The 26,222-nt window shown below is 51.9% G+C and overlaps 1 long non-coding RNA gene across 1 annotated transcript; it reads left to right on the top strand.

Annotated features, from left to right (window-relative positions):
- Positions 1-990: 990 nt before the first annotated feature.
- On the top strand, positions 991-6,068 carry LOC141374419 (uncharacterized). Its single transcript, XR_012381289.1, has 3 exons — positions 991-1,122; positions 4,730-4,880; positions 5,964-6,068. It is a non-coding gene; the product is annotated as an uncharacterized lncRNA (long non-coding RNA).
- The last annotated feature ends 20,154 nt before the right edge of the window (positions 6,069-26,222 follow it).

Genomic DNA, 26,222 nt, shown 5'->3' with positions numbered 1-26,222 from the left:
CCCAGAGAGTCTGGCTTATCTGCATGGTTCCATTAGAAGATGAATCCTGGCCTGACTTTTGCTCTGGGCTGGAATTTAGAATTCCTTTCTCTATAGCTTTGGCTGCCTCTTCCCATGGAATCCCGGACCAGCCAGGTGTGACTGATAGATTGAAAAATTGCAAATCGCAATTTATGGGATGTAAGCAAAATACAGCTTTATTTGTGTCTCTCCTTGTCCTTTTAAATTTTATCCCCATGGCTTCTTGGCTCCCTTTTAGGTTACAAGTCCATTTTAAAAAGTCATTTTCAGGCATGAAACGGGTTTCAATTTCAAAATTAGAAAGTGTAGTCCCAGATAATAATCCCCATTTCAAATTTGATTCAATGTCCAATCTCTCCCTCCCCCAAGCCAGAGAAATTGACAGGCTTAGAGGGGACATGAGGGGTGAGCTGCTGTACGTGACCCCCCAGGGCTGGGAAAGGACAGGGAAGGGGAAGGGGGGCAGCCTGGTCTTGCCACTCTTGGAGGCTGCCTGGGTATCTTCGGGTCTGCACTTGCCCCGGAGTCCCTGCTCTTCTGGAAGGATTTAATGGGCCCCGAGCTCTTCTCTCTCCCTTGCGTCTGCAATAAACATTTGAACAGCCTTTGGCCCCACAGGCTCTGGAGGGGCACACCACCCCCATTCTCGCTGCCGCATCTTTTGCCAGTTAGATTTCGGGCAAGAGTTAGACCCCACAATTGAGTCTTGGGCCCCTCACTCTTGGGCAGGTCACATCTGTTACATCCTGGTAGCCTTTTTAAGCCCCTGTTATATGTAGAAGAGGATAGTTCTGCCTCCCGCCTCTCACTAGAGGGTCAGCCATGGGTGGTGCAGTGCCCGCCATGGGCAGCTGCCCACAGGCCCCAGCTCGGCCCTTCCCCACCCACTGGCCGGCAGACTCACAGGAAAGGGTCAGTCTGGACAAACGAGGGAATCCTGAATCCCATTTCCATTCCGACTAGGTGTGTGGCCTTGTGTGGCTGACTTAACTTCTTCAGGATTCCGTTTTGTCACCTGTGACCTGGGGATAAGTAGTCCTTATGTCATCGATCGCCGAGTAAACAAGATAACCCGAAACAGAGCCGCGTGCCTGGCACACAGTAAGTACTCACTATCATCCTAACCTCATCACCACCTGTGGGCCCCGGACCTCGGAGGCACCAGGGGAATGCTTAAAAACATAGGCTGTGATACTTGGAATGAGATCTGGTTAGAACCTGGCTCAAGGTTTGTGACTTCGAGCAAATTACTAACCTCTGAGCCTCAGTTTCCACAGCTGTGAAATGGAGCTCTCCATCTCCCTGTTTTGCCTCAGGGCTGTGGGAGGGATTTACTGAGATAAAGTCTCTAATGTCCTGAGCTCAGGGTTTAGCTTGTAGCAGGCGATTGATAAAGGGAAGCCACTGTATTCTGTTACTGATGGAGACAGATTTTTCTGGAGGTCTAGGATGTGCCAGTCCTCACTAGTGCCCATTTAAATCAGTCGCCCGCCCTGACTTATTTGTGCCGCTTTAATCACCAAGGAAGCAGTGAAGGGACCCAGATATTCCTGAGAAGCCCTTGATTTATCATTACTGCACCTCATAGGCAATAATCACTCCCCCACCACCCCTGTCCTGGTCCTGCATGTGGGAATGCTGCTCTGCATTGTCAAGAGCTGGGAACTTCAGCCTCAAATTAAATACAGACAGATGAATATCTCTCCTCTGTGTTTTGGTCCGAGTCTCCACGCGGTCCTGGAGAACAGGGGAGCTAGGGGGAGACAGCTCAGGTGGCCTGCTAACGAGCAGGCTCATTTTCCTTGTCCTCCCTCTTCCATAAGGACAGAAGAATTGTTTTTCTGTTTGGCAAGCCAGTATCAATATTGCCAGAGTGATATGAGGAAGAAAACAACCCGAGGCTTTATTAGTCTTCTGGTGGCTTCGGGGAAACCACACAGCGAGGATCGCTCGGGTTGCCGGTCCCCTCCCACCTGGCCTCGTCCCTGCCACGCAAAGCAGCCCAGGGAGTCGAGTTGGACCAGCGACCACAGGTGGAAAAGCCCCTGGGAAACGAAGTCTGTTGCCTGCTCCTTTGTACACATAGAGAATCGTTTAGAATCTTTTAGAAAGTGGACTTGCCTATGGAAATCTCAAATGGGAGACAGAAAATGTGGAGATGTTTTGGTTGAAGTGTGGTCAGTGAGGAAGGGAGAGCAGGAGCCCAGTTTTGGGACATCCAACACCCTAGTTGGCCCTTAAAGCCCCTTCAAGGAACCCCAGGGTCCTACAGCACCCGGTTTGAAAACCTTTGCAGTAAATTCCATTGTCTTGATTCTCAATCCCTGCATTTGGGGAAGAAAATGTGGGGTTTCGAACTCAAGTTTTTTGAAACCAACCAGAGGTTTGGGATACTGTCTCCACCCAGTGGGTGTGGGTGGGCACAGACTAAGAATAAACTGGGCACCTGCCCTATGTCTCACAAGAAATGATCAAGAAGGTACCGAGCTTCCAAGTGGGTTGAAATCTACTCTGGGAAGTGCCTTCTCTCTGACTGGGTATGGTCAGTGTTTCCCCCTTGGTGAATGGCGGGAGCCAGTCTATGACAGACTGTCTGTCACCCTCCCCTCTGGACCCTGAGGGGGAGCAACCCTGGAGGTCCGAGCCCTGGGCTGTTGGGGGCAGCTGGTCGTCTGTGGGCAAGGCAATTAACTGCTCTAAGCGCGGTCTCCTCACCTCTAACATCGGGAAAATCACCCGACCTAGGTTTTTTGGGGGATGAAATCAAATATTTTTTTTTTTTAAAGCAAGAAATTATTTTTTTAAGAAGAATTAACAATGATGGACTCCTTACTATGGGCTGGGAACTGTGTTAGTGCCTGACGATCCTGTGATTCTATTCCTGTGCCCATTTTGCAGCTGAAGCAATTGAGACAAGGAGCTTAAATAATGTGTCTAATGTCACAGAGCTTACACAAAATTCCCACAGACAAAAAAGAGCTACATGGGCCTTGAAGAAGAAGTTGTGTCTCTGGCTTCTCCTTTCACCCCTTCATGCCGCATACTCCTAACACGTAGCTCAAACATGGTGGGTGCTGGTCAGCCCTCTCATTTGATGAAAAGGGAAACTGAGGCCCAGAGAGGCATAGATTTCATCAAAGTCATTCAGCAAGCCAGTGGCAGAGCTGGTACCTAAACCCAGGTCTCCAGCCTCCCAGCTCAGGGCCTTGTCCTTGGCTGCATTGGGCAACATGGCGCATCATTCTGGCTACGTGAGATGATCTTCAGGCCTTTTCATCCAGAACATTTCTGGGTCCTAGCTCTCCCCTTGGTGGGTCTGGGCTGGGCTGGGCTGATCTGGGCTGGGCTCTCCCATCAGGGATGTGGAGCAGAACCCTCCTTGAGGGGAGAAATGGACCTCTAGGCAGCCCTCAGCTCAGACTTTTCTTTTCTCTTTGAACTTCCCCAAGTTACAAACCACACAATTAAGGTCTGCCTAATAAGCCATCCATCTTGTCCCACAAAGAGAGAACTGTAGGCTTCCCGCCGGCTTCCTCCTCCTCTGGGAGGGGATCAATGCCTTATCTCAGCCAGGCCTGCGTGGAGAGGAAGGAGGGAAATGAAAGCACTTAATTAAGGCGCAGAGGAGCGGAAAGGGAACACCGCGTCCTCCCTGGCTCCCTGCTCTCCCTTTTCCTACCGCCGTCTCCCCTCCCAGGGCAGCAGGCACAGTCCACAGAGACTGGTCTGCTTGGGAAACAGAGGAGGAGGTGGTGAAGATGAGAAAGACTCTAGAAGGACCCCCTGCTGTCTGCGCCTGAGCTAGAACTTGCCCCTAATGGAAAATTCCCCACTCTGTACTGTCCACCCATCCTTGTCCCATGCAAGCCTGGCCATGGCCATGAGCAGGGGGGCAGGTTATAAGCAGCAAGCCGGCCTCCTGAAAAACGTCCTGCTTGGGCCTGAATTTCTAGCATTAAAGTGTATTCCTTCAGGTAAGGAAAGCCGTCTTGGCTCTCTCTATATGACCGTAATGTTTATAGAAGGGAGCTCCTCACGTGCTTGGGGGGAAGAGACTGGGCTCCATAATTTACATTTTCCCTTCTACATTTCCTCTGGGCAGTGCCTAAAAAACAGTCCTTAGTGCGGCTAGGAAGGTGAGGGCCCACATGCGAAAGCATCCACATACTTGGAAGACCTGTCACCAGAATTTCCTGGGGTGTTCAGAATTCAGAATTTTCCCCTTGAAGTTCTTCTGTGCCTCTGTCTTCTGAGATCTTGGCTGTTGACGCCTGGACATCTCTTCCTCCCTTGGCCCCTTGCTCCTTCTGTCCTGACTGGTGTCAAATGGTTGACCTTCACAACCCCTCTGGCCTCCTGACCTAGAGATGGCCCTTGTCTCTGGCTTTTCTGTACGTGACTTCATTGTGTACACAGCTCCAAGACGGGGGACGGGGGCACCTTTGACATTCCATGACCCTGGTGGTGGCCCCTGCCTAGCCACAGTGGGAGGACGGACCAGGTGAGAGCTCTTCTCAGAGGATCCTGGGCCTGGACCGAAGAGCATTGCTCTCCACCCTGGAGGTTTCCCAACAAAGCCGTAGACAGAATGGTTGTGTCTCCCCTAGATTCGTATGTTGGAACCTAATCCCCACTGCGATGGCCATTGGAGGTGGAAGGTAGGGCCTTTGGGAGGTGATTGGAGAATGAGGATGTCCTTATAAAACAGACTCCAGAGAGCTCCCGTGACCCGTCCACCATGTGAGGACTCAGAGGGAAGATGGCTGTCTAGGAACCAGGAAGTGGGCCCTCACCAGACGCTGAAACTGCCGGCGGCTTTATCTTGGATTCGTAGCTTCCAGAATTCGTGAGAAATAAATGTCTGTTGGTTATTTTTATTTTTTAAATTTTTTTTAAAGATTATTTATTTGAGAGAGAGAGAGAGAGAGACAGCGAGCGAGAGAGAGTGGGGGTGGGGGGCCAGAGGGAGAGAGAGAATCTCATGCAGACTCCGTGCTGAGCGCAGAGCCGCACGTGGGGCCCCATCTCACGACCCTGAGATCATGACCTGAGCTGTCACCGAGAGTCGGACGCTTCACCCACTGAGCCAGCCAGGCGCGGCGAGTGTCTGTTGTGTATAAGCGACCCAGGCCAGGCTCTTCCGTGAAAGCAGCCTGAATCCCTGCCCCCGGGAGGCTTGAGCAGGTCTGGACTTTGTCCACCGTCTGTCCCCACCTGCTCCGGGGATTCAGGGATGGAAATTTGAGGGAACGGTGAGCAAGCTGACTATGCCTGCAGGGCGGGCCCCGTTTCCTCACCTCGCCATGGTAGGCTGACTCAGTTCTCTATCCAGGGGGACCCAATGCTGGCCTCTCATTGAGAGCTAAGTGTCCTGAGATAATTTAATAATTCACTGAATGTTAACTGAGGTGACAGAAGGGGGAGTGGAGAGCGGAACCCACCCTAGGGGATGAGCCATGTCTAGTTTTTAAGTTAACTCGAGTACGTACAGAGCTGTTGTCCCCAGGTGTGACTCCAGTGCACTCGTCGCTGTAATCACCGCCCCACCCCCCACCAGGGTAGTTTCCGTCTTGGGGACTTAGCTCAGCCTCCCCTCCTCAGGTCTCCTGGGTCTGGGTTTCTCCCTCGCGGTGTTCACTCCTGACTCTCACCTGACGTGGCCCGGCGGCTTCCTGATAAGCTGCCCAGGGGCCTTGCTGCCCTCTGCCTCTTCTTGCCCAGGGGCCCGTCTTGTATCGGGCATGTCCTGGGCCTTGCTTGCAGTCTGCGCATCAGGGCCCCTTTCCCCCACCCCACCCAGAGCCGATTTAGCAGCATAGCATCAGAAGGAGTTAACACCCACCCCTTGGGGCAACCCCTGAGCAGTGAGGCTTAGGAGCTGGTGGATAAATACTGTCCCCTTCCATCTTCAGATGGACGATTCTTTGATGTTCTCTACACAGCTCCTCTCCTCAAAAGGTCCGAGCAGGGTGGAGCCCCGGTGGTCCACAGCAACTGATAGCATACCCTTGTATTGGATTTCCGTCCTTCTCTCCAGCCCCCATTCCCCTCCCTGGGATACTTCCCAAAATAAACTACTTGAATGCAAACTCTTATCGCAGACTTTATTTTCGTGGGACAAGGAGAGGGGATGGGGGGTGGTGGGAGGTACAGAAGCTAAGACTATTCCTTTAAGTATAGGCTATATTTGCTTCCTCTGCTCAGAGTGTACCATTTCTGTGCTTTTATTCCTGTGGTTTTTATTCCCATGTCTCACTGTGATTGTACAGATTCTCCCAAAGCAACAATTCCTGATTTGCCTTTAGAACATCTTCTATAGCAGTGGAAAGGATTTTAAAATATTCAGTTGATTTAGGCAGCAACAAGAACATCTTCTGGCCTGAGTGCTGTCTGCAAGTCTCCTGCTTGTTACAGTAACTTTCCTCTCTGACTGATTTCAGTTTCCATTTGCAATTGTAACCACCACCTGTGTCTCTTCCTTGTGATTGGATTTCTCCATCATATTCCCACATCACCGTTGCCCAGGAACTTCAAAGCTGGGGGTTCTATCCTCAAATCATTCAGCCAGCTCTCCCCCGGACAGGTTTTATGTATCTTAATTTTGTTGCCAATTTCTAACCCAAATCATTTGCCCCGATCTGCCTCAATCTCTGCCCACTGATAGATTGCTGATCGTTGAATGTTCCCACCCATGACTCAGTTTCCTGTTTTTTAAAGGAGATCCTTAGGGGTTGTACTCAGCTAAACAGGTTGGGTGACGGCTAGAGAGCTTTCTAGTTAACGGGGTCGTGCGCAGGAGCTATGGTGATCTTCGGGGTTGTCTTCGTGAGGTAGTTAGGTCCCAAGAAAACCAGGTCAGGTCAGAATGGGAGAGGATTGGGTTTTCTTTTCCTCCTTGTCTCTCTACAAAAGAACGCCAATTCTTGAGACTGGAGAGAAGCATTTCCCCAAGAGAGTTCCACTTGGTCCACACAGCTCTGTGAGATTTGGGCCCCTTGTCATCAGTCCTTGGTCAGGGCTGGTAGACAGGAGAAAGAGAGAAGAGGTCATGGTCATCGAGACTCTGGGGAAGGCACAGGAAAGAGAAGAGAAGTGGTCATGGTCAATGGAATGACCCTCCATGGCGGCACCAGGCTGACTCTCTAAGAAGATCCCAGTGGGCTCCCCTGGGTGTGGGTACTGTCAGGGACCTCCCCGATATTCCACATTGGGTGCTCACAGGAAGGTCCTCACAAGTCTGTCTTGTGTCCTGGTTGTGGCTCTGAGTGTGCAAGTCTGTCATATTCCGTCTCCTGAACTCAGGAGAGGGTGGCCATGCATGGGGTGGCTCCCTTCCCTTCCCTTCCCTTCCCTTTAGGGATCTTCACCCCCTGGGCAGACTGGCACAATTTTGCAGAGCCTGCTGGGAGGCCCTGGAAAGAAGAACCTCAGCCTGAGCTTCTGAGATACAGTTTCCAGCTGGGACTTCTCATAAAGAACCAACATGGCGGGCTATTCTCTTCCTCCCGATCTCCTGCCTGTTGAGTCCTTAGCTCTCAGGCCCATGACAGAGACCGATTTGTGTTTTACCATGTGCACAGATATCCACGCACTCCTGTGTGTTTCCCAGCCTTCCTTGTAGTTAGATTGGGGCCATGGGATTGGTTCTAGCTACGGAGATGGGGGCAGAACTGACGTGACTTATTTCCAAGATGGCACTTGAGAACACCTCATGAAATTATCCAGCCCTCCCCGCTTTTTTTCCCTCCTGTGGCAACAATGGGAGCCACAGCTTGAGGATGGCAGCATTGCATGACAGAGGAGCCTGGGTCCTTGAGTTGCCCCTGGAGGAGAGCCACCAGACACACCGGGGTAGGCAGAATTTTAGCCCCCGGGCCCTTTGCCTCTGATGTTATATCCATGAATATATGACATCTATTACATGGCAAAAAGGACTTGGCAGGTATAATTCAGATTACTGATCAGATGACCTTAGATAGGGATTTTATCTTGGGTTATCTGGAGAAACGCACTGTAGTCACACTAGTCCTTAAAAGTGGAAGAGGAAGGTAGAGAGATGTGGGGAAGAGAAGTCAGAGATTTGTAGTGTGAGAAGGACTTTGATGTGCCATTGCTGGCTTTGAAGATGGAAGAGGCCATGAACTAGGGAATACGGGTAACCTCTAAAAGCTGAAATTGATGCCTGGCCAGGAACCCCAAGGAAATGGGGACCTCAGTCCTATGATCTGCCAACAACCCAAATGAACTCGGAAGCAATTCTTCTCTAGCTTTCTGATGAAGAGCCCTCCTGGCCAACACCTTGCTTTTGGCCTTGTGATGCCCTAAGTAGAGGACTCCACCAAATCTCCACTTGGACATCTCACCATTATGAGATAATAAATGGTATTTTTAACAAGCTGCTAGTTTTGTGGTCATTCACCATGGCGGTAATAGAAAATGAACACACCCAGATAGGATTCTGTGTGCATAAGGAGAAATCCTTCCAGACAGCGAGATGTCAGAGCCTGCCCTGTTGTAAGAGCTGACGACGCTTATTCTGATGAACGCAGGCCCCCGTGTGCAGGCCACGAGGCGGAGGAGAAGAGATGCTTCTGAGGCATCTGAGTGTCTGCCTAGGTCTCCTGGGGAGCTGACGGTCGCAACAGGGGTGGGTGCTCACCAGGAGTGAGCTCAGGCCTCGTGAGCCCTCGGGAGCAGGAATGCGGTCCGAGAAGAGAAGCCTCGCAGGGAGAAGGGCAGGTGTCTAATATCACATCGCAAAATATCGGCAGAGCTGAAGCTAAGAGCCAGGCCCCCTGACTCGAAGGCCTGGGCTCTTTGCCCTAGCTGGCTGCTAGTGAGGTTTGCACACGAGTGTGCGTGCGTGTGTGAGCTCCAGGCACGCGTGCGTGGGCTCCACGTGCATGCAGGATCCCTCTTCTCTGGCTCCCGGATCTCCAGGGTTAATGCTCTGCTCGGGAGGCTGAGAAGAGCAGCCTTTCCCCTTCGGTAATTGAAATCAATTTCTCAGCCTTATCTTTCGGAAACCTATATAGTCTAGCCTGTAATCTGAAAGCCTGGGCTCGGGCAACTTTTAAATGAAAACCCCTCTGTGAGGAGGAGGGAGGGAGGAGAGAACAAGTGGCTCACCTCTTCCCACAATTTCTCAAGGAGCACATGAGTGTGTAGGGGACGTCTCTGCTTTTTCCGGGGATTTGGCTTCCGAGTATGTGAGAATGTGTCAGAAAATGGGCGAGCGTGTGCGTGAGGACGGGAGTGGGCGGTGGGGTGGAGGGTGGTTGTGTGTGTGCTAGCATGGGGGAAGCTGTGTGTGTGTGTGGGGGGGCTGGGCACATGTGGGATGGCCTTCTTTTTGTGTTTATTTTTGTCTCTGAGCCTGTGAGTCCCTGACGTCGGAAACGGGAGAGAGTGTGTTCTCGAGTGTAAATAGGTGTGTGTGCACAGGGGCCTGGAGTAGATTCATGGGCTTGTAAATATGTGTGGGATCAGAGGATGCATATTTATATGTCTCATTTGAAAAGGCATTTCCCGGTGGGCCTCGCCTCTGAATGCCCCTCCGCCCGCAATAGTTCCTTTTAATGCCTTGAGTGGCCTGACTGAGCCGCCCCTCCCCCTCTGAACCATCCCACTTTCTCCTGTGCACCCAGGAAGGGGAGGCCCTCCACTTGTGTCTGCAGCATCCCCCCCCTTCCCCAAGCCTGTCCAGTTTCCCTCAGGGCAGCTCCTCTCTAAAGGTGGATGCACCTGTGGGCAGGGGGCCTGGCTTGGCTAGATCACAGCCCCCAGGGAGAGGCCTCCACTTACTGACTCAGCAGGTAGATGCTCCTTTGCTGAAGCTGTGGTCTTAGACACAGAGGCCCATGCAGGTGAGCACAGCTTCCTCTCCGTCCCTCCCCCCCGCCGAGCAAAGGGTCCCCCACCCTCCCCGAATCCCCATGGATTTCTCATTTGAAGTCAATCAGCCTTGAAATCCCTGCCAGTCCCCACAGGGTGATTATGGGGCTGGTAATCAATGCCAGGCTCTCAGCGGCCCAGGGTGGGGAAGGCACAGTTTCCCTGGGCTCCAGGAAAGACTGGAAAGGGTAGTAACAGCTGGGATCAGGAAGGCCTGGCTGGAAATAGCCTCCAGTTCTGATAGTGGAGAAGTTGGGAGAGAGAGAGTTTGGGGGTGTTCATGCTGTGCACTCAGAGGGGGAGCAGTTGGGAAGGAGGGAGGTTGGCGTTTGAGCAGCCGTCTCCCAGAAAGGCCTAGGGGCCGAGGGTGGCTGTGGATCAGAACAGATAGGTGTTTCCATACCCTGAGGATGTAGGGGGAGCTGCGGGGGAGGGGTGGAAACCGGGGGTGTGGGAAGTGCTGGGGGTAGAGGTGAGGGCAGCACAGGTGAGCAAACTCATCTGGAGCCAGCACCAAATTAGCATCTGCCCATGAGCTGCTTGAGATTGGGACCTCTGCCCTTCTGAGTTTGGTCCCCAAGTGAGCTACCTGAGCCCTGATTAAGTGCTTCACAACGGCTTTGGTAACTGCCAGTGACGGTGGCAAGAGTGAGAAGGGCCGCGGTGAGGGGTGACCGTGGCATCGGGAGTGCGCTGTTGTTATAGGCGACATGAAGGAAGTGGGGAGGGGGGGGGGGGATGGCTATGGCGGGCCTGGAGGGACGGTGTCGGTGGTCTGGGGACACTGTGACAGAAGTGACGATTTTGTCGGTGTGATCGTTCAGGTGATGGTGGCCGTGGTGGTAGCACGGGAGGTGTGACAATAATTATAGTGAGATGGTGGTGAGGGGGAGGGTAGCTGAGGGTGGTGCTAACTTTTGAAGGAGGAACCAGAAGCAGGGGTGTGCGCGTGCAACCGGACACGACCCACAGGGATGGGGCGGGGTGGGGGTTGGGGGGCGCTGGAGGAGGAGGTGCGTGCTGCAGGTGACGGTCAGGCAGAGCTAATTTGAACCAAGCTAGCTGCCCCCAGCAGGAGTGGTGTGTGCTAAGGTGCCAGGCGCTAAAGTTAGGCAGAGGGCCACCAATTCAGCAGCCGAGGGGCACTTTGGCCCCCTTGTGGCATGGAAGTGGTGAAGGCAAAGCTTGGATCCCAGAGAAACAGAATCCCACTCTGGGAGCTGGGCAGCTGATCAGAGGATAAGCAGCAATTCCAAAGGCGGTGGTGTAGATGCCGGCCTGAGAATGGGATGAAAATGTCCCCTGGGCTTGGGGACTTGCCGTATATAGGGGGTCGCATCCCATATAGCTCCTACCCTGGTGCTTTGGGTTTCACCAGGCTTTGTGCCCTTTGTTCCTCCAGAGAAGTTTGTTGTCAAGGTCAGATCAGCAACCAAGGACGTGGGTGTCTCTTTGCTGCTCCAATAGACTCAGAACCCAGTGGCCTAGAGGAAGCTGGGGTGCTACATAGTGCGTGAAAGCCCCAGACTCTTGCCAAGTGGGTTGCCTGGGCTCACATCTGGTTTCCCTTTTGTGGTATCGTCCTGTGGTGAAGCGCTCAGGCTGTGGAAGCAGACAGACCATGGTTCAAGTCCAAGACCTGTCCCTTCCTACTTATGTGACCTTGGATAATGTCCTTGGTATTGATAAGATTCCGTCTCCTTCCCTGTAAAGTGGGGGTGGTGTTCCCAGCGTCCCAGAGTGCTGTGAGGATTGTGTGGCAGACTCTGAGGTGGCCCCAAGAATGCCATCCTCTTGGGATTCCTGTCCTTGCGTGATCTCCTTCCCTTAGGTGCGGGCGGGGCCTGGGCTTGTTTCTAACCAGGAGAACCATCTTATGTAATATAATATTGAAAGGATATCCTGGCACCCTTGCCATATTCTTTGGTTAGAAACAACACTAGCTTCATGAAAGCCAGCAAGGAAGAGAGTCTCAGAGCCACATGGGCCGGGTTTGAAGGACAGGCAGGAGGAGGGGCAGAAGGCAAGGGATGGGGCAGCGCCGGCCTATGCAGGCTGCCGGGTGGCCGCCCCCACACACAGCCTGACTCCATTCCTCCCATAGATGCCTGGAGGCCTTCTCTTAGGCACTGCCTCCCGAGGAGCTCCAGAGGCCACCGTACCCAGAAACAAGGCCTCTGGTGGCCCCACGACAAGCCTCAGTGCCCATGCTCAGAAACAGCACCTCGGGGGGCCAGTGTCAGGCTTAGGGTGACTCTGTAAATCAGAGCATTTTGATGCATAAAATCTGGAAACGCAAGTCTATGAATCGTAATCGAGCATGACGAAATCTCATCAGCAGAAGTAAATATGAAATTCAAGATGACAGGGAGATGCACAGATGCGTTCCTGAATTCCCGACCCCCCCCCACCCCAGCTCTGGCTCCTAGCGCCACCCCCAGATTTATTCTCTGTATACAACAAATTAACCCCAGGTGCCTGTGATGGCTCAGCTCAGCTGCCACATCCCTCTCTTCACCTTTCTGTTCCACTAGGAGCCAGGACATTCTCCTGCCTGATGAGTCTGTGACAGGAGCCAGCTCACCTTCACTGTTCATTTGGGCCTAGACCCTTGGTTGGGAAAGAGCTAGTAACAGTGGGCACTTACTTATAAAAAGGTCTGTGCTGAATGCTTTTCCTGCCCTTCCTGGAGCTAGACCTCCTAAATTTGAATCCCAGCTCTGCCATTTGCTAGCTTTGTGACCTTGGGCAAGTTACTGAACCTTTTTGTACCTCAGGTTCTTCATCTGTAGAATGCAGATAATCACAGTACCAACTCACAGGGTTGTTGCTGGGATCAAGTGAGTTAGAACAGACAAAATACTTGGAATGGTGCCTGGCACATAGAAAAAACCTATGTAATCGACTAGTATCTTTGTAATCCTTCTGGTATGTGACATCGTCACACCTTTGAAGGTGAAAGAACCAGGTCTCAGGAAGGCTAAGCATAGGGTCACACAGCTCATAAGCCCAGTTGGTCTGAGATTCGAGATCAGTTGCTTTGATGAAGTTTGTTCTGACCAGTAAAGGTGGTCCTTTAGGTGCTCCCCTAAAGTTCCATGATCTCAGACTATGGCCTCTGGTTTGTAACCTGGGTTTGTCCCTCCAAACCCTCCTTGTCAGCATCTACTTGTCTTGTGAACCTGGGGTCTCTGCCAGATCCACTGCCTCACTGCCTCTGGACTGAGCCTCCCACCGCCTTGTGCAGTAGGGCTGTCTCCCCCGGCTTCCTGCTCCTCCTCCTAGAAGGCCCATTCCAACCAGGAAGTCTCCTGCACGGTGGCAGCCTCTAATCCTTATTGTCACCCCCAACGGCCTGCATGAACCTCCCAGGGACCCAGAGGGTGGCTTAATTTAACCATGTTGCCCAAAGTGTGTTCTGCTGAATGTGTTTAGGGAAAAATGGGTGTGGACAAATAAGCCTGGGCAGTGCTGGTTAAACCAAGGCAGGCAGGTTTCCTTCTTGCAGGCCTTGTCAGAGTCTTTACTGTACTAATCTGATATGTAAAATTCCAGGAGGGGACTGGTGAGGGCAGGGTTTCACAAACTTACCTGGCCATCAGCACAACTTTCTAGCCATAACTTTCTAGCCTGGTCTCAGCATCTCCCGGGGTTAATATTCCCTTTAGATAATGTTCATATAAGACCATGAGGCCCATTACCTAATTGTAGGGCCTTTTGGGTCCCAAGCAGGACCCCAGGTTGGGGGTAAGCAGAGGTGTCTTGGCTTTCTGACCTCCTTGTGGAAAGAGCAGTGACTGTTAAGTACGTGGCAGGTTGTGGAGGGGATGTGCCAGGGGTGGCGTCCCTCAGGGAACAGGAGTGAGATCTGTCCGTAGACAGGCTGACCCTGTTTCAGAGTGTGTGTGTGCATGTGCATGTGTGTATGGGTGCACGCAGACATGCACGTGTGGGAGCCAGTTACAAGGATAATTCAGCACCTCCAAGATGCAGACCTGACACTGCCCGGCGCATGGGGCAGACAGCACGGACCTCACCTTGGGGAACTCCTTCTCAGGTGCGAAAGCTGGAATTCTGATGCTGACAGTCCTCGGACTGATGAAGGAAGCAGTTCTGGCCTCAAGGGGGCTCCCAATCTTTATTACAGGAATCTGCAATTGCCTTGGGAAGAGAACAGCCCCTAGAAGAAGCACATTTGTGGAGACACACATAGATAGGCAACTCTGCATACAATCAGTGTGCATACAAAGCTTAACATGCATATATGTACGCACGCTATGTAGGCAGAATTCTAAGATGGCCTCCAAGAGTCCAACCGTCTGGTGTACAAGCCCTGTATAACTTCCTCCTCTTTAAGTATGGGTGGAACTTGTGAATATGATGGGATATTACACCCTGTGACTGGGTTATATTTTATGGCAAAAACGAAGGGATTTTCCAGATGTAATTAAGGTCCCTAATCAGTTGACTGTGGGTTAATACAAAAGGTGGGCCAGACCTAATCAGGTGAGCCCTGGTCTAGAGGTTGGGGGGAGAGAGATTCTTCTGCTGACCTTGCAAAAGCACGCTGCCAAGAGCTCTACAGTTCCAAGGAAAGACATTCTGCCAACAACCACATGAACTTGGAAGAGGACCCTGAACCTCAGATGAAATTGCAGCTCTGGCCAATACCTTGTTGCGGCCTTGTGAGACGCTCTGCAGAGGACCAGCTGGGCTGTGCCTGAATTCCCGACCCGTGGAAATGATGAGATAATAATTGGGTGCTGTTTTAAGCCGCCAAGTTTGTGGAGATTTGTGGTATTGCTATGCAGCAGACAAAACTAATACACAAACACTCCACTCAAAGAACGTACACACGTTTACCCAGAGATATCCATATATACACAGACACACATCTACACAGACATAAAGATATTCACACTTCTCCATTTTCAGGTACACCATGTTCACAGACATGAAAACATATTTGTATCCATAAACATATATACAAATATAAGTACATACACATTCTTAGCTACACATGTGTATTCATGTTTACATCCATAAACACAGATGCAGGCATGTAAACAATTTATACACCCACATTTACATATATACACACACACTAATGAAGAGCGTTATAAAATACTTCCTATGTGCCAGGCACTGCTCTAAGTTCCTCATACATATTAACCCACTTAATCAATACTCACATAGAGAAGCACGAGGCTGCGGACCTAAGTACCACGCAACCTCTGTAAATTACCACACCACTGAATGCTACAGGGGCACGAAGTGAAGACACGCTCAGCTGGAGCAGTTTCTCAGGGAGGATTCTGATGGAATCCGCGCCCCCCCCACCCCCAAGTGCCTGGCAGGTATGTTAAATCCCTTCACTCCTTTTCTCTGTCCGAGGAGGGGCCCAGAAGTCACCCCTGCTCTTTCCACTAGGTGGTGCTAGACTAGCATCTTTATTTGATGGGCAGACTCCGGGCAGGCTCTGGGGAGCCGAGCTTACATCTTGGTTGAAGAAAGACACATAGGAGAAAAGAAAAAACTTCTGACCACAGCATCCCAATCTTCATCTGTTCCCTTTCTGTCCAGGATAGTCAGTATGTCCTTGGAGCCCGAGGACCACTGGTGCCCTCCTCAGCTGGGGGCTTGGGTGACCGTGCTGGTAAGTCCTGGCTCAGCCTAACATCCTGCTGAAGACAATCGGACATCTACGCCCCTGGTCGTCTCTCATCTCAAGACTCTGTTCATTTATTTAACAAACCCTATGCACCATTTATTTTGACCTGGGCACTGTCATTAAGTTCTTATAAATATTAACTCATGTAATCCTCGTAACAACCCTATGGAGCAGGTACTATTATGCTTGCCGTTTACAGATGAGGAAGCAGAGGCACAGAGAGGTTATAAAACTTGCCTAAGCTCACACAGCTAGCAAATGGTGGGAAGAAAGGAGAGAGGGTAAGGACACTTTACTCCATTTTAGAAAGGGAGAAGCCTGGTAGTCAAACAGTCGATGGAGGAGTCTGACCTTGAACTCAGAGCTCAAGCCCAGGGCTAGGCTTTTCTTCCCAGACTGTGGGTTGCATGAAGATTAAAGCTGAGGCTGTAGCTGAGTTGGGGGCTATGAGAGGAGCAGAAGAAAGCCTTCTTTACATGCTCCAGTGACCCCTCACTAGGGATCCCGAGTCCAGGAAGCATCTTCCTGACCAAGAAGGGCTCTCTTTAGGAATTTCACGTGGATTGTACATAAAGGCATAAAAGGTAGGGCCAGCTCCCGGCTGATGCCCAGCCGTGGGTGAGTCTATAGACTGAGACGCCGGAACGGGCCTTTTACAAGATACACAACCCATTCTACACTCAATTGCGTCCCATAAATCAGGTTAACCTTTTCAACGCAGCTCGGAGAAAATTAATTACTCATATCGGAGCACATGACCTTTTTCCTGGGCAGGATGAGCCGAGCTGCTCCTAAGTGCTGGGCTCCCTGTTCTCTACGCTGCGGCATCCCAGTCCTTAGGAAGGCACCAGCAGCCCAAGCATCCAACCAACGACAGCCAGTTACTTATGTGCTTGCCAGGGGTGACCATGTTGGGCTACTCGATATCCCTCCTAGTGACCAGGTCCTTCACATTGAGCTATTTGGGGCTACTGATGGGGAAGGAGCACCACCCCAACCCTCATTGCAATGCCTGGCTTGGTTGGGCAAGGGGAGGGAAGAGGAAGGGAGAAGCATTTGAGGATTCATTATTCCCTTCTGGGGAGAGTTTTTCACCCCACTGGGATCAGATGGTAAGTTTTCCACTCAGGGAAACCCTCAGCCTCACCCCACACTCTGACACCATCCAACCACGTCGTCAACAACTGACTAATTGACCGTCTTACCATCCAGGCAACCCCAACCAACAAACCAAGCAAACAATCCATTCACCACCCACCTAACCAACCAGCAGACAACCATGCAGAAAGTTTGTACTGAATTCTTACTTTGTGCAGCCCTGGGGTATGTGCGTGAAAAAGAGGACATAGGTCCTGCCCTCCAGAGGCTTATGGCTTAGTTGGGGACACAAGACTTGAAACAGGGGACAAGACAGCACAGAATTAGAGTATGTGAGGACAGGCTCTGGATGAATCTGCTGCGGGGTAGGGCTCCAACATACGAATTTGGGGGGACACATAGTGCCCACTGTCGTTGCATTCTTGAGTCCCAGGCCTGCACGTCCAGGTGCCAGCAGGACTGCTTCCCTGGCTGAGGTGAGCTGGGCTGGGCAGGGAGGGTCCATGCTGGCTGTGCCCTCAGGCGCTGCTGTCTTGCTGACCTTCCTATTCGGCAACTGCAGAAAGAATCTTTGAGGGAGGGGAGGTGACCTTCTCCTGGGCACCAGTCCCTAGGCATGGGGTGTGTGGTGGGCAGGCTCCTGGGAATAGGGAGGGAAACTATTCACATCGGCTCCTCCCTCCCCCTTCAGGGATGGCTGAGACATGCTCTAGGGCAGGGCAGGGGCAAGTGAGGAGCAGGAGCAGCAGAACCTTGTCCCCCAGAGGAGGGAATGGGAAGCCAGGCTCCCCCTGTATGTTGCAGGTCATGCTTGGCTTTCACTGGCTCGAACGGGGGCACAGAGAACAGGGGTTCCAGGGACCTCCTTGGGGCTGAGGTCTTCCCAAGCTCCAGCCCATACCTGGTCCTGGGGACATGGCTATGACTGCATGTGTGTGCCAAGTGTGTGTCTAAGTGCACGCACACACATGTACACACAGCCATGCATACATGTATGTGGTATGCAGGTGCACGTACACACATGCATTCAGACACAGGCGTGCATGCAGACACACACGTGTCTACACAGTCCTTGTACGCTGGTGCATATGCGGAGCATGCCACGAGAGTGCCGTATCCAGAGCTGTCACCGCTGCCACCACCCCTCCGCAAGCCTCAGCCTGGGGTGGCTCCAGATGCTGTTCCAGTCGTCCTCATTCACTGCAGAAAATCAAACAAACAAATGAAAAATTAACGCCGTTGTTAGCCAGGGATGCCCCTGAGCTGTCGAAGCTGCCTCTAGCCAGCCTTGCTGGAGCAGATGGTGAAGGCTACGGGGCTTACCTTGCGCCTTGGCACTGGCGTAGACAGGACCGTCAGGGGGTGGGCGGGAGGCAGGCTGCTGTGGGTTGGGCCTGATGTGACTGCAGGAGGCTATAGGGGCTGCAGAGGGGTGTCCGGTCTCTCCTATCCACCCCCCAACCCAAGAGTCCCTCAGGTGTGTGACTCAGGGCAGGAGGGCAGGGGAAAGCCAGAGGACATGCACATGCATCGGGCACCTAGTATACAGTAGGCGTTCATTAAATGCTGTCAATTGAAGTTTACATACAAGTCCTCACAACAGCCTTTGACAGAGCAGGAAACTGAGGTTCAGAGGAGTTAGTTAGGTGGCCCGAGGCCATGTAGCTTATGAGTTGAAAGCACTGGGATTCATGCTTTTCTCTGACACTCTCTTCAATGCAGGGTCTTCCAACCGTAATGGTTTCTGGAGTGTGATATACGTGGTGGGGGTGTGGGGGGGCTTCAAGATTGTGGCAAAATTTCCAGCACTTTTCCTAATGAGAGGTGTGGAGCCTAATTGCCCTCACCGAGAATCTTGCTGTGTCTAGAGATTTACTTGACTCATAGAATGTGGTTGGCACAAGGTTCTGGGACTTCCAAGCCCAGGCCATGGGCAACCTTGCAGTTTTCACCCCATTGAGAACATTCTCCCTGGAAGCTCTGAGCCCCCATGCAAGAAGTCTGATACCCTGAGACTGTCCTGCTGGAGAGTAGATGTTCTAGTCGAAAGTTTTGGCAGAGCCCTGCCTTCCTCATCCCTGCCAAGGTACCACACATGTGAGTGAGTGAGTGAGTGAGTGAGTCCCTGGGACCCTCCTGACTGCCTCATGCTCCAAAGGAATATCACTGTTTCTGTTCACACTTCATGGAACAGGAGCATTACCAAGGTGGGCCCAGCCCGGACGCCTGCACCACAAAATCCTGAGCCTGTGATAAAATGAAACTAGTGGTTTTAAGCCACTAGTTTTTGAAGGTAGTTTGTTATGCAGCAATGAGAAAGTGGAGTAGACACACACACGCATGTATACACAATTCACATCAGCACACACACAGCACAAACACACATACTTACGGACACACACTTGGAGCAGGCTCACATGCCTGTGGGGCCCTTTTTCTCTTTTATTTTATTTTTTAAAGATTTTATTCATTTCCTTATCCAGAGAGAGAGCACGCACACGCAGGGGTTGGGGGAGAGGAAGAGAACCCCAAGCAGACTCCACACTGCGCACAGAGCCCGACGCCGGACTCAATCCCACGTCCCCGAGATCAGGACCTGAGCCAAAATCAAGAGTCAGATGCTCAACCGACTGAGCCACCCAGGCGCCCCATGTAGGTCCCTTTCTGATTCCAGTTCCTCCAGCAACCCCCATAGCAACATCGGACTCCTGTACATAGTTAAGTTCCCATTTTCGGGGTGAGAAGCACTCAGAGCCTGAGAAATGACAATGGCTTCTCATTACCCAGCCAGTTTCGTTGCTTGTGGGATTGTCTCATTTAAATTCTTCCCCGAGAATCAGAGTAATTTTACATGGAATTGCGGGAAGGAGTACGCGAGCAGTCGTCTCCAGTGACCGTATAGTAGTAAACACTTCTGCTGAGGAGGTCCTGGCTGCCCTTGGTCATGCTTCTCACACCTACTCCAGCCTGGGAATGGGGATGAACTGGGCGGGTGGGCGGGAGGCTAAGAGAGGGGACAGAAAGTGCTGGAAGGGGCTAGAAGGCTCTGGGAGGGCCTTGGGAAGAGACTCGGGCCCAAGAGGTGAGGAGCGTTGTCCCAGCCCTGAGGCTCTGGACCAGACGTCACCTGGAACCTGGCCGTGTGTGTGCGAGGGTGCGTGTCACCGGGCACCTGTGTGGGACTGCTGGTGCCTGTTTTGGTGAGAAGCCGCATTCTTACTGAGGCAGGGCGGTGGTGGCGGAATTCGCCTGGAGTTGAAGGTCATGTCTGCTGCCAGGCCCTTTGGTGTTCATCGAGAGGCATTTGAAACACATTTGTTGAGCATTGGTGTTGTGGATACAGCGAGGAACAAGACGGACAAAGGCTCTGCACTCACGGAGCTGATGATCATGTGGAGAAGGCAGAGAGGAGACAAATAATTATCCTAATTCTATCATTATAACTTCTGGTAGTTGCTATGAAAGCAAAAAACTCAGGACTGTGTTAAGACCAACATAAAGCTCCTCGTTTAGCCTGGGGGTCAAGGTTACGCGGAGGAAGCTTCTCTGAGGAAGTGACATTTAGGTTGAGGCCTAGAGTGAGTAGGAATTCACCAGGCAAAGGGGTAGTGGGATGGGCATGGGGAGGAAGGGTGTGACAGCAGAGGGAACTGTGTATGCGAAGCCTCTGATGTATGACAGAGAGAGTTCCTCGGAGAAACTGCGAGGTGGCCAGAGACAGGGGTGCACATACAAGGAGGCAGGAGAAGCAGCAGACACCAAATCTTTGAGGCTTCCCAGGCTGTGGTAAAGGCTTTCAACTTTATCCTATAAGCAACGGAAGGCAGGGAAAGTTCTGACGTGATCATGCCTGCCACGTTGACCTGTCAGGCTGCAAGGAAGGGACGCAGAAAAGTTAGAGGGGAGGCCAGTGCAGTGGTCGGGGCAAAGGACGGTGCCAGCCTGGTTGTGGGAGGTGAGAGACCTGGAGGTGGAGGGAAGTGGAGGGATTCACAGGCTATTTGGAGGGTAGCACTGGCCGTGGGTGGTGTGTATGGGGGAGGGCTGGAGGGGCGGGGAGCGCGGGCGTCTGAGAGCGTGGAGCAGGGGGAGCCGGTGCATGTGTTGGGGAGGGACTGAAAGTTCCAATGGGACATGTTGGGTTTGAGATGCTTGTGAGACACAGGGGTGGAAAGGTCCAGGAGGCAGCCACGGATAAAAGCCTGGAGGGATTTATGGAGAGTGGAAGCCAGGACCAGGAGGAAGACTAGCTGGGGTGAGCAGATCTGGGGAGACAGGGTGACTTTCTTTGCCTTGGTGGCAAGTCCACGGTGTTGAGGACACTGTTGAGTGTAGTACTTAAGATTCCAGACTCTGCTTCTGGGTACATACCCCAAAGATTTAAAGGCAGAGGCTTGAGTAGATATTTGTAGGCCAATGTTTACAGCAACAGTATTCTCAGCAGCCAAAAGGTGGAAACAACCCACATGCCCATCAACAGATGAATGGATAAACCAAGTTAGTCCATCCACACAAAGGAATAAATTCTGACACCAGCTACGACACGGATGGACTTTGAGGACATTTTACTGGGTGAAGTCAGCCATAAAAGGACAAATACTGTGTGATCTCACTTAGATAAGGTCCCTAGAGTGGTCAGATTCAGAGAGACAGAAGGTAGAACAGTGCTGAGCAGGGGCTGGGGGGCGGGAGGGGCAGCTGGTGTGTCTGGGAATGGAGTTTCAGTTTGGGAAGATGAAAGAGCTCTGGGGATGGAGGGTGGTGGCAGCTGCACAACAGTGTGAATGTACGTCATGCTATTCAATTATGCTCTTAAAAATGGTTAAAACAGTAACTCCGTGTATGTTACGTATATTTTACCACAATTAAAAAAAGGTCCTAGGGGCGCCTGGGTGGCTCAGTCAGTTAAGCTGATTTTGGCTCAGGTGATGAGCTCAGGGTCCTGGGATGGAGCCCCTCTTCATCGCCGGGCTCCCCGCTCAGCCGGGAGCCTGCTTCTCCCTCTCTCACTGTCCCTCTTTCCCCTGCCCCTCCCCCCACTTGTGCTCATGCTCTCTCTCTCTAATAAAAACATAAAATCTTAAAAAAAAAAAAAAGTGTCCCAGACTCCAGAGCCAGCCAGACTGCTGTGTTTGAATCCCAGCTCTCCGACATACGTGTTGTGTGACTCTTGGCAAGTTGCCGAACCTCTCTGACTCAGTTATCTCGTTTGTAAAATGGGTATCATAATAATAGCTGTCTGGAGGGTTGTTGAGGGGATTAAATGAGTTAATATGTGTGATGTGATAAGACACAGGACATACTTTGTGTGGCTGTCATAATCTTTATCAGCAGCGGACCAGAACCTGGGTCATGGGGTCTCTTGGTCAAGAGTCTGTGAAGCTGGGCCAGTGCCTTGGGGCAGGTAGGAGGGACCAGACTTGCCTCTACTTTTGCGCCTAGCCCCTGTTGTGCACCATGGCTGGATGGTCACTGTTGGAGAACCACAGGCCTATGATTGAACGAAGCTCCCTGGGGCCTGTGTGGTGGAGCAGAGGGAACCCAAGGGGGCAGGTAGAAGGCGAAGGGGGCCTCATGGGACGACAGGACGGCTTGGTCCAGCCACCTTGTGCTGCAGCTTGCAGAGGCTCCTGCCAGACTAGGGAACTGGGAGAGCTTCTGTGAAGGCAACTGTACTAGTCAGGATTTTCTAGAGATACAGAACCAGTGGGATGTGTGTGTTTGTATAACAATATCTGTGATAAGGAATTGGCTTGCACGATATGGAAACTGGCAAGCTCTGATGTGCAGGGTGGGCTGGCAGGCTGGAGACCACGGAGAACCGATGGTGCAGTTTCAGTCCCCAGGCTGTCTGCTGAGAATTTCCTCTTGCTCAGGGAGGTCAGTTTTTTGGTCTATTCTTCAACTGACTGGATGCGGCCCACCCATGCTACTGAGGGCAATCTGCTTTACTCAAGCCCACAGATTTAAATGTTCATCTTATCCAAAAACATCTTCACGGAAACATCGAGAATAATGTTTGAACAACCATCTGGGCACCCTGGGCCCAGCCAAGTTGAAACATAAAATTAGCCATCACAGAACTGATTTCCTCTCGACTGGGGACATGCAGGAACACTCAGTATGTCTCCCTGCATCCTGTTGGCCACTTTTTGATCCATTTCCCACAAAGAACCGCAGCGATCTCTCCAAGTGCAGATCTGATCATGCCACTCCCCTTTGCTCTAGGGATAAATATTGCATTGTTATTATTACTTACAAGGCCCCGCTTACCTTTGCCTGTTTACCAGTTCACCTGCTCATCTGCTTGTGCTTCAGCCTTGCTCTCTGCTCTCAGCCACACTGGTCTTCAGTGTGTTCCCTGTGCCTTCTCTCATCTTTGAAGGTGCTGGTTCTGACTTTTTGGGAGGATCCCCCCACCCCTTACCCAGAACTCTTGAATCTCATGTCCTACAAGCTACCCTCACTTGTCTCTTTTTGCCCCTGGGTCAGGTCTTGGGCTGGACACTGAGGATACTCAGGTGGGTTGGACGTGGGCCAGGACAAGACAAAGGGACAGAGTGAGACAGGATGGACCAGCTACTGTGGGAGCAGAGAATTGAGAATTATGGGTGGGGGACATGTCTGATCCCCCGACATGGCTTCCCCCAAAGGGAATCTGATTTGGCCAAATTTAGGACGCTGGGTCCTGTTTACCAGTGGACCGGGAGGCCATGCTGTCACTCAGCTCGTCCTTCTGGGGGACCAGAAGCTGAGCCAAGCAGTGTCAGTGTTAAGGGGTGGCTTTGGGGAACTTTAACTCCCCACAACCTCCATTAGCATTTCTCCTCCAAAATGGCAAAGAACTGAAATAAGAACAATGTGCTTGTTATTCAAAGGTGCCTTTAAGACAAGTCCCCTAGGGGCCCCTGGGTGGCTTAGTTGGTTAAGCATCCAACTCTTGATTTTGGCTCAGGTCATGACCTCAGGGTCAGGAGATTGAGCCCCGCATTGGGCTCCATGCTGGAAGGGGAGCCTGCTTAAGATTCTCTCTCTCCCTTTCCCTCTACCCCTCTCCCGTCCCTCTCTCCCTCTTGGGAAAAAAAAAAAAAAAGAAAGAAAAAAAAGACAAGTCCCCCAGCTGCCTCTTCTGTTGGGTTGCCAACCCTAAGCCCATAGAGCAATTCTGGAACCAATACTGCAGCCAGGCATTAAGCCTCGTTCTGTTTTCAAACAATTCTGGTCTCCGCTGCTCTGGGGTTGGCCACTGTTATCTATTGCTATATAACAAATGGCCCTAAAACTTAGCGGCCTTAAATGATCTCACAGTCTCTGTGGGCCATGAATTTGGGAGCAGCTTATCTGGCATGGCTCTGGGTCTGACCCAGGTCAGACCACCAAGGTCTGACCACCACCCAAGGTCTCTTGTGTGGCTGCTGTCAGGAGGTCCACTGGGACTGCTGTGATCCAGAAGCTTGACTGGGGTTGGCAGAACTTTTTTCCGTGGCCATGCACTCACATGATCGTGGCCAGGAGGCCACCGTTTCTCATTGGCTGTTGGTAAGAGGTCTTCATTTCTTGCCATGCAAGCCTCTATGTGTGCTGCTTGGTGTTCTCAGGACACGGCAGTTAACTTCTCCCCAGAATGAGCAAGGAGGAAGCCATTGTGCCTCACAGTCTCTGGGCACTGTCCCAGAGACTGTGCATTAGAAGCAAGTGACTAAGCCCAGCCATACCCAAGGGTGGTGGGGGGCTGGTTTAGGCTCCATCTGAGTCCACAACCACTAATGGTGATAAGGTTTGGATTTAGGGCTGTGGGCAGGAATTATGCCCTAGGGACATCAGACACTGACCCAGCTAATAATAAGGGGCATTTGGTTGTTGTTATTCCTGGGGTGTGTTACTCAAGGAGGAGGGATAATTAGAAGTACAAAATAGAGGCATTCCTGGACCCACCAGTCAAATGCTACTTACTACATTAAATCAGAACTTCATTTAGAATTCTAGTAAGAATGACTAACCCTGCCTGGGCGAGGTGGCTGGAGAGAATGAGGGAGAGCTACACATAGGAAGGAACACTGTAACATTGGGTTTTGAAGGATGAATAGGAGTTCTTGAGGAAGGCAATTCATGACGAAAGTGCAACAAAGCAGAAAAAGCAGGCTTTGAAGTCAGAATGAAAGAGGTTCAAATCCTGGCTCAGCTGCTAGTTGTGTGAGCTTTAGCAAGTCAGGTCACCTCTGTTTTCTCCCCCACTTTGAATTAGGGATATCAGAGCAAATAACGCTCCAGCGTTATTGTAAAGACTGGTGCTAATGCATGTGAGGTGCTTGGCAGACTGCAGGTGTGCAACAATTGCTGGTGGGCATCCAGGTTTAAGGGTCTGGAACCCAAAAGGGCCTGCTGTGTTTGGAGCATGGAGGGAGACTCTGCAAGTTCTGTCCTGTTCATAGGGTATTAGTTCTTTTCTATAGCTTGCTCCAGCCCAGTCCAGTTCACTGTACTCATTGACTCAATCAGCCGATAGTGATTACTTATAAATGGAAGAATCTGGGTCCCAGCCAGGCTCAGTCCTGAGGCTGGGCTGGGAGAGCCCGCGAGGCGGCACGGGTCAGTTCCATGGGCAGTGGACTTGAAGCAGAGGGGGACGCAGAACCGCAGAGATGAGTTTTGTCTTGAGGGGGTCTTCCTGCCAGCCCCCGATCGCTTGCCCTGTTCACTGCTCTGCTGGCTCTGGAGACATTAGCATTCTGTAGGCAGCTGTGTAGGTGTGAGATCAACGCCTTACATATGTCACAGGCAGGCCCAGTGAACAGAGGGCGAGGTAGGTGGTTGGAGGGGAAACTGGCTGGGTTTGCTGGGCGGGTCTGTGCTGACTCAGCACCGGCTTCGCTCCCTGGCTTACGGCGCCTCCTGGGCGGGGCTTGGGGGTTGTGGGGAGGCTCTGCAGCTTGGGCTTTGCTTTTCAGCTGCTTCCGGGCCTTGGACGGACACAGCAGGAAGAGCTGGAAGCTCTGTTCCTCCAGCTTCGTGCTGCTCAGGCAACTTTTTGGGTCATATCGCATCATCATCTGAAGCCTCCAGAGGACTTCACTGTACTTGGTCTCTTCCCGTGGGACAAAGTGGGAAGCCCGTTGGAAAGGGGCGTGGAGAGCTGGGCGGGGACCGCAGCTCTCCTTGGGTGAGCTCAGGTGCATCACTTCACCGCTCTGTGCCTCAGTTTCCTCATCTGCTAAATGGGGGTCCCAGGCTGCCAGGGCCGGGCAAGCTCGGATGGCCTCCTGGCTGTGGATGAGCTGTGTGGGGACAGGACATCGAAGGGCACCTGGGGGTCTCCATCCTTGCTGGAGTCCTGGGAGGGTTTTAATCCTTTGGTGTGATGGGCCCTTTCCCACCAGGGCAGGATCTGGAGTCTTTGGTATCTCCCCGTCAAGCCCTGATTTCCTTCAAGCCCTGTGACTGCATGAGTCCCAAGGTTGCAATTAGGTGCCTTTCAGGCAGAAGTCATCCAAGGGTCCCCAGACCAGCAGCAAGAACAACATCACCAGGGAGGCTATTA

Source organism: Callorhinus ursinus, unplaced genomic scaffold (genome assembly GCF_003265705.2).
Source record: "Callorhinus ursinus isolate GAN/ISIS: 27379988/994484 unplaced genomic scaffold, GSC_fseal_2.0 scaffold18, whole genome shotgun sequence".
Lineage (NCBI taxonomy): Eukaryota > Metazoa > Chordata > Mammalia > Carnivora > Otariidae > Callorhinus > Callorhinus ursinus.
The sequence above is the reverse complement of the archived record's forward strand: the minus strand, read 5'-3'. Positions and strand labels throughout refer to the sequence as shown.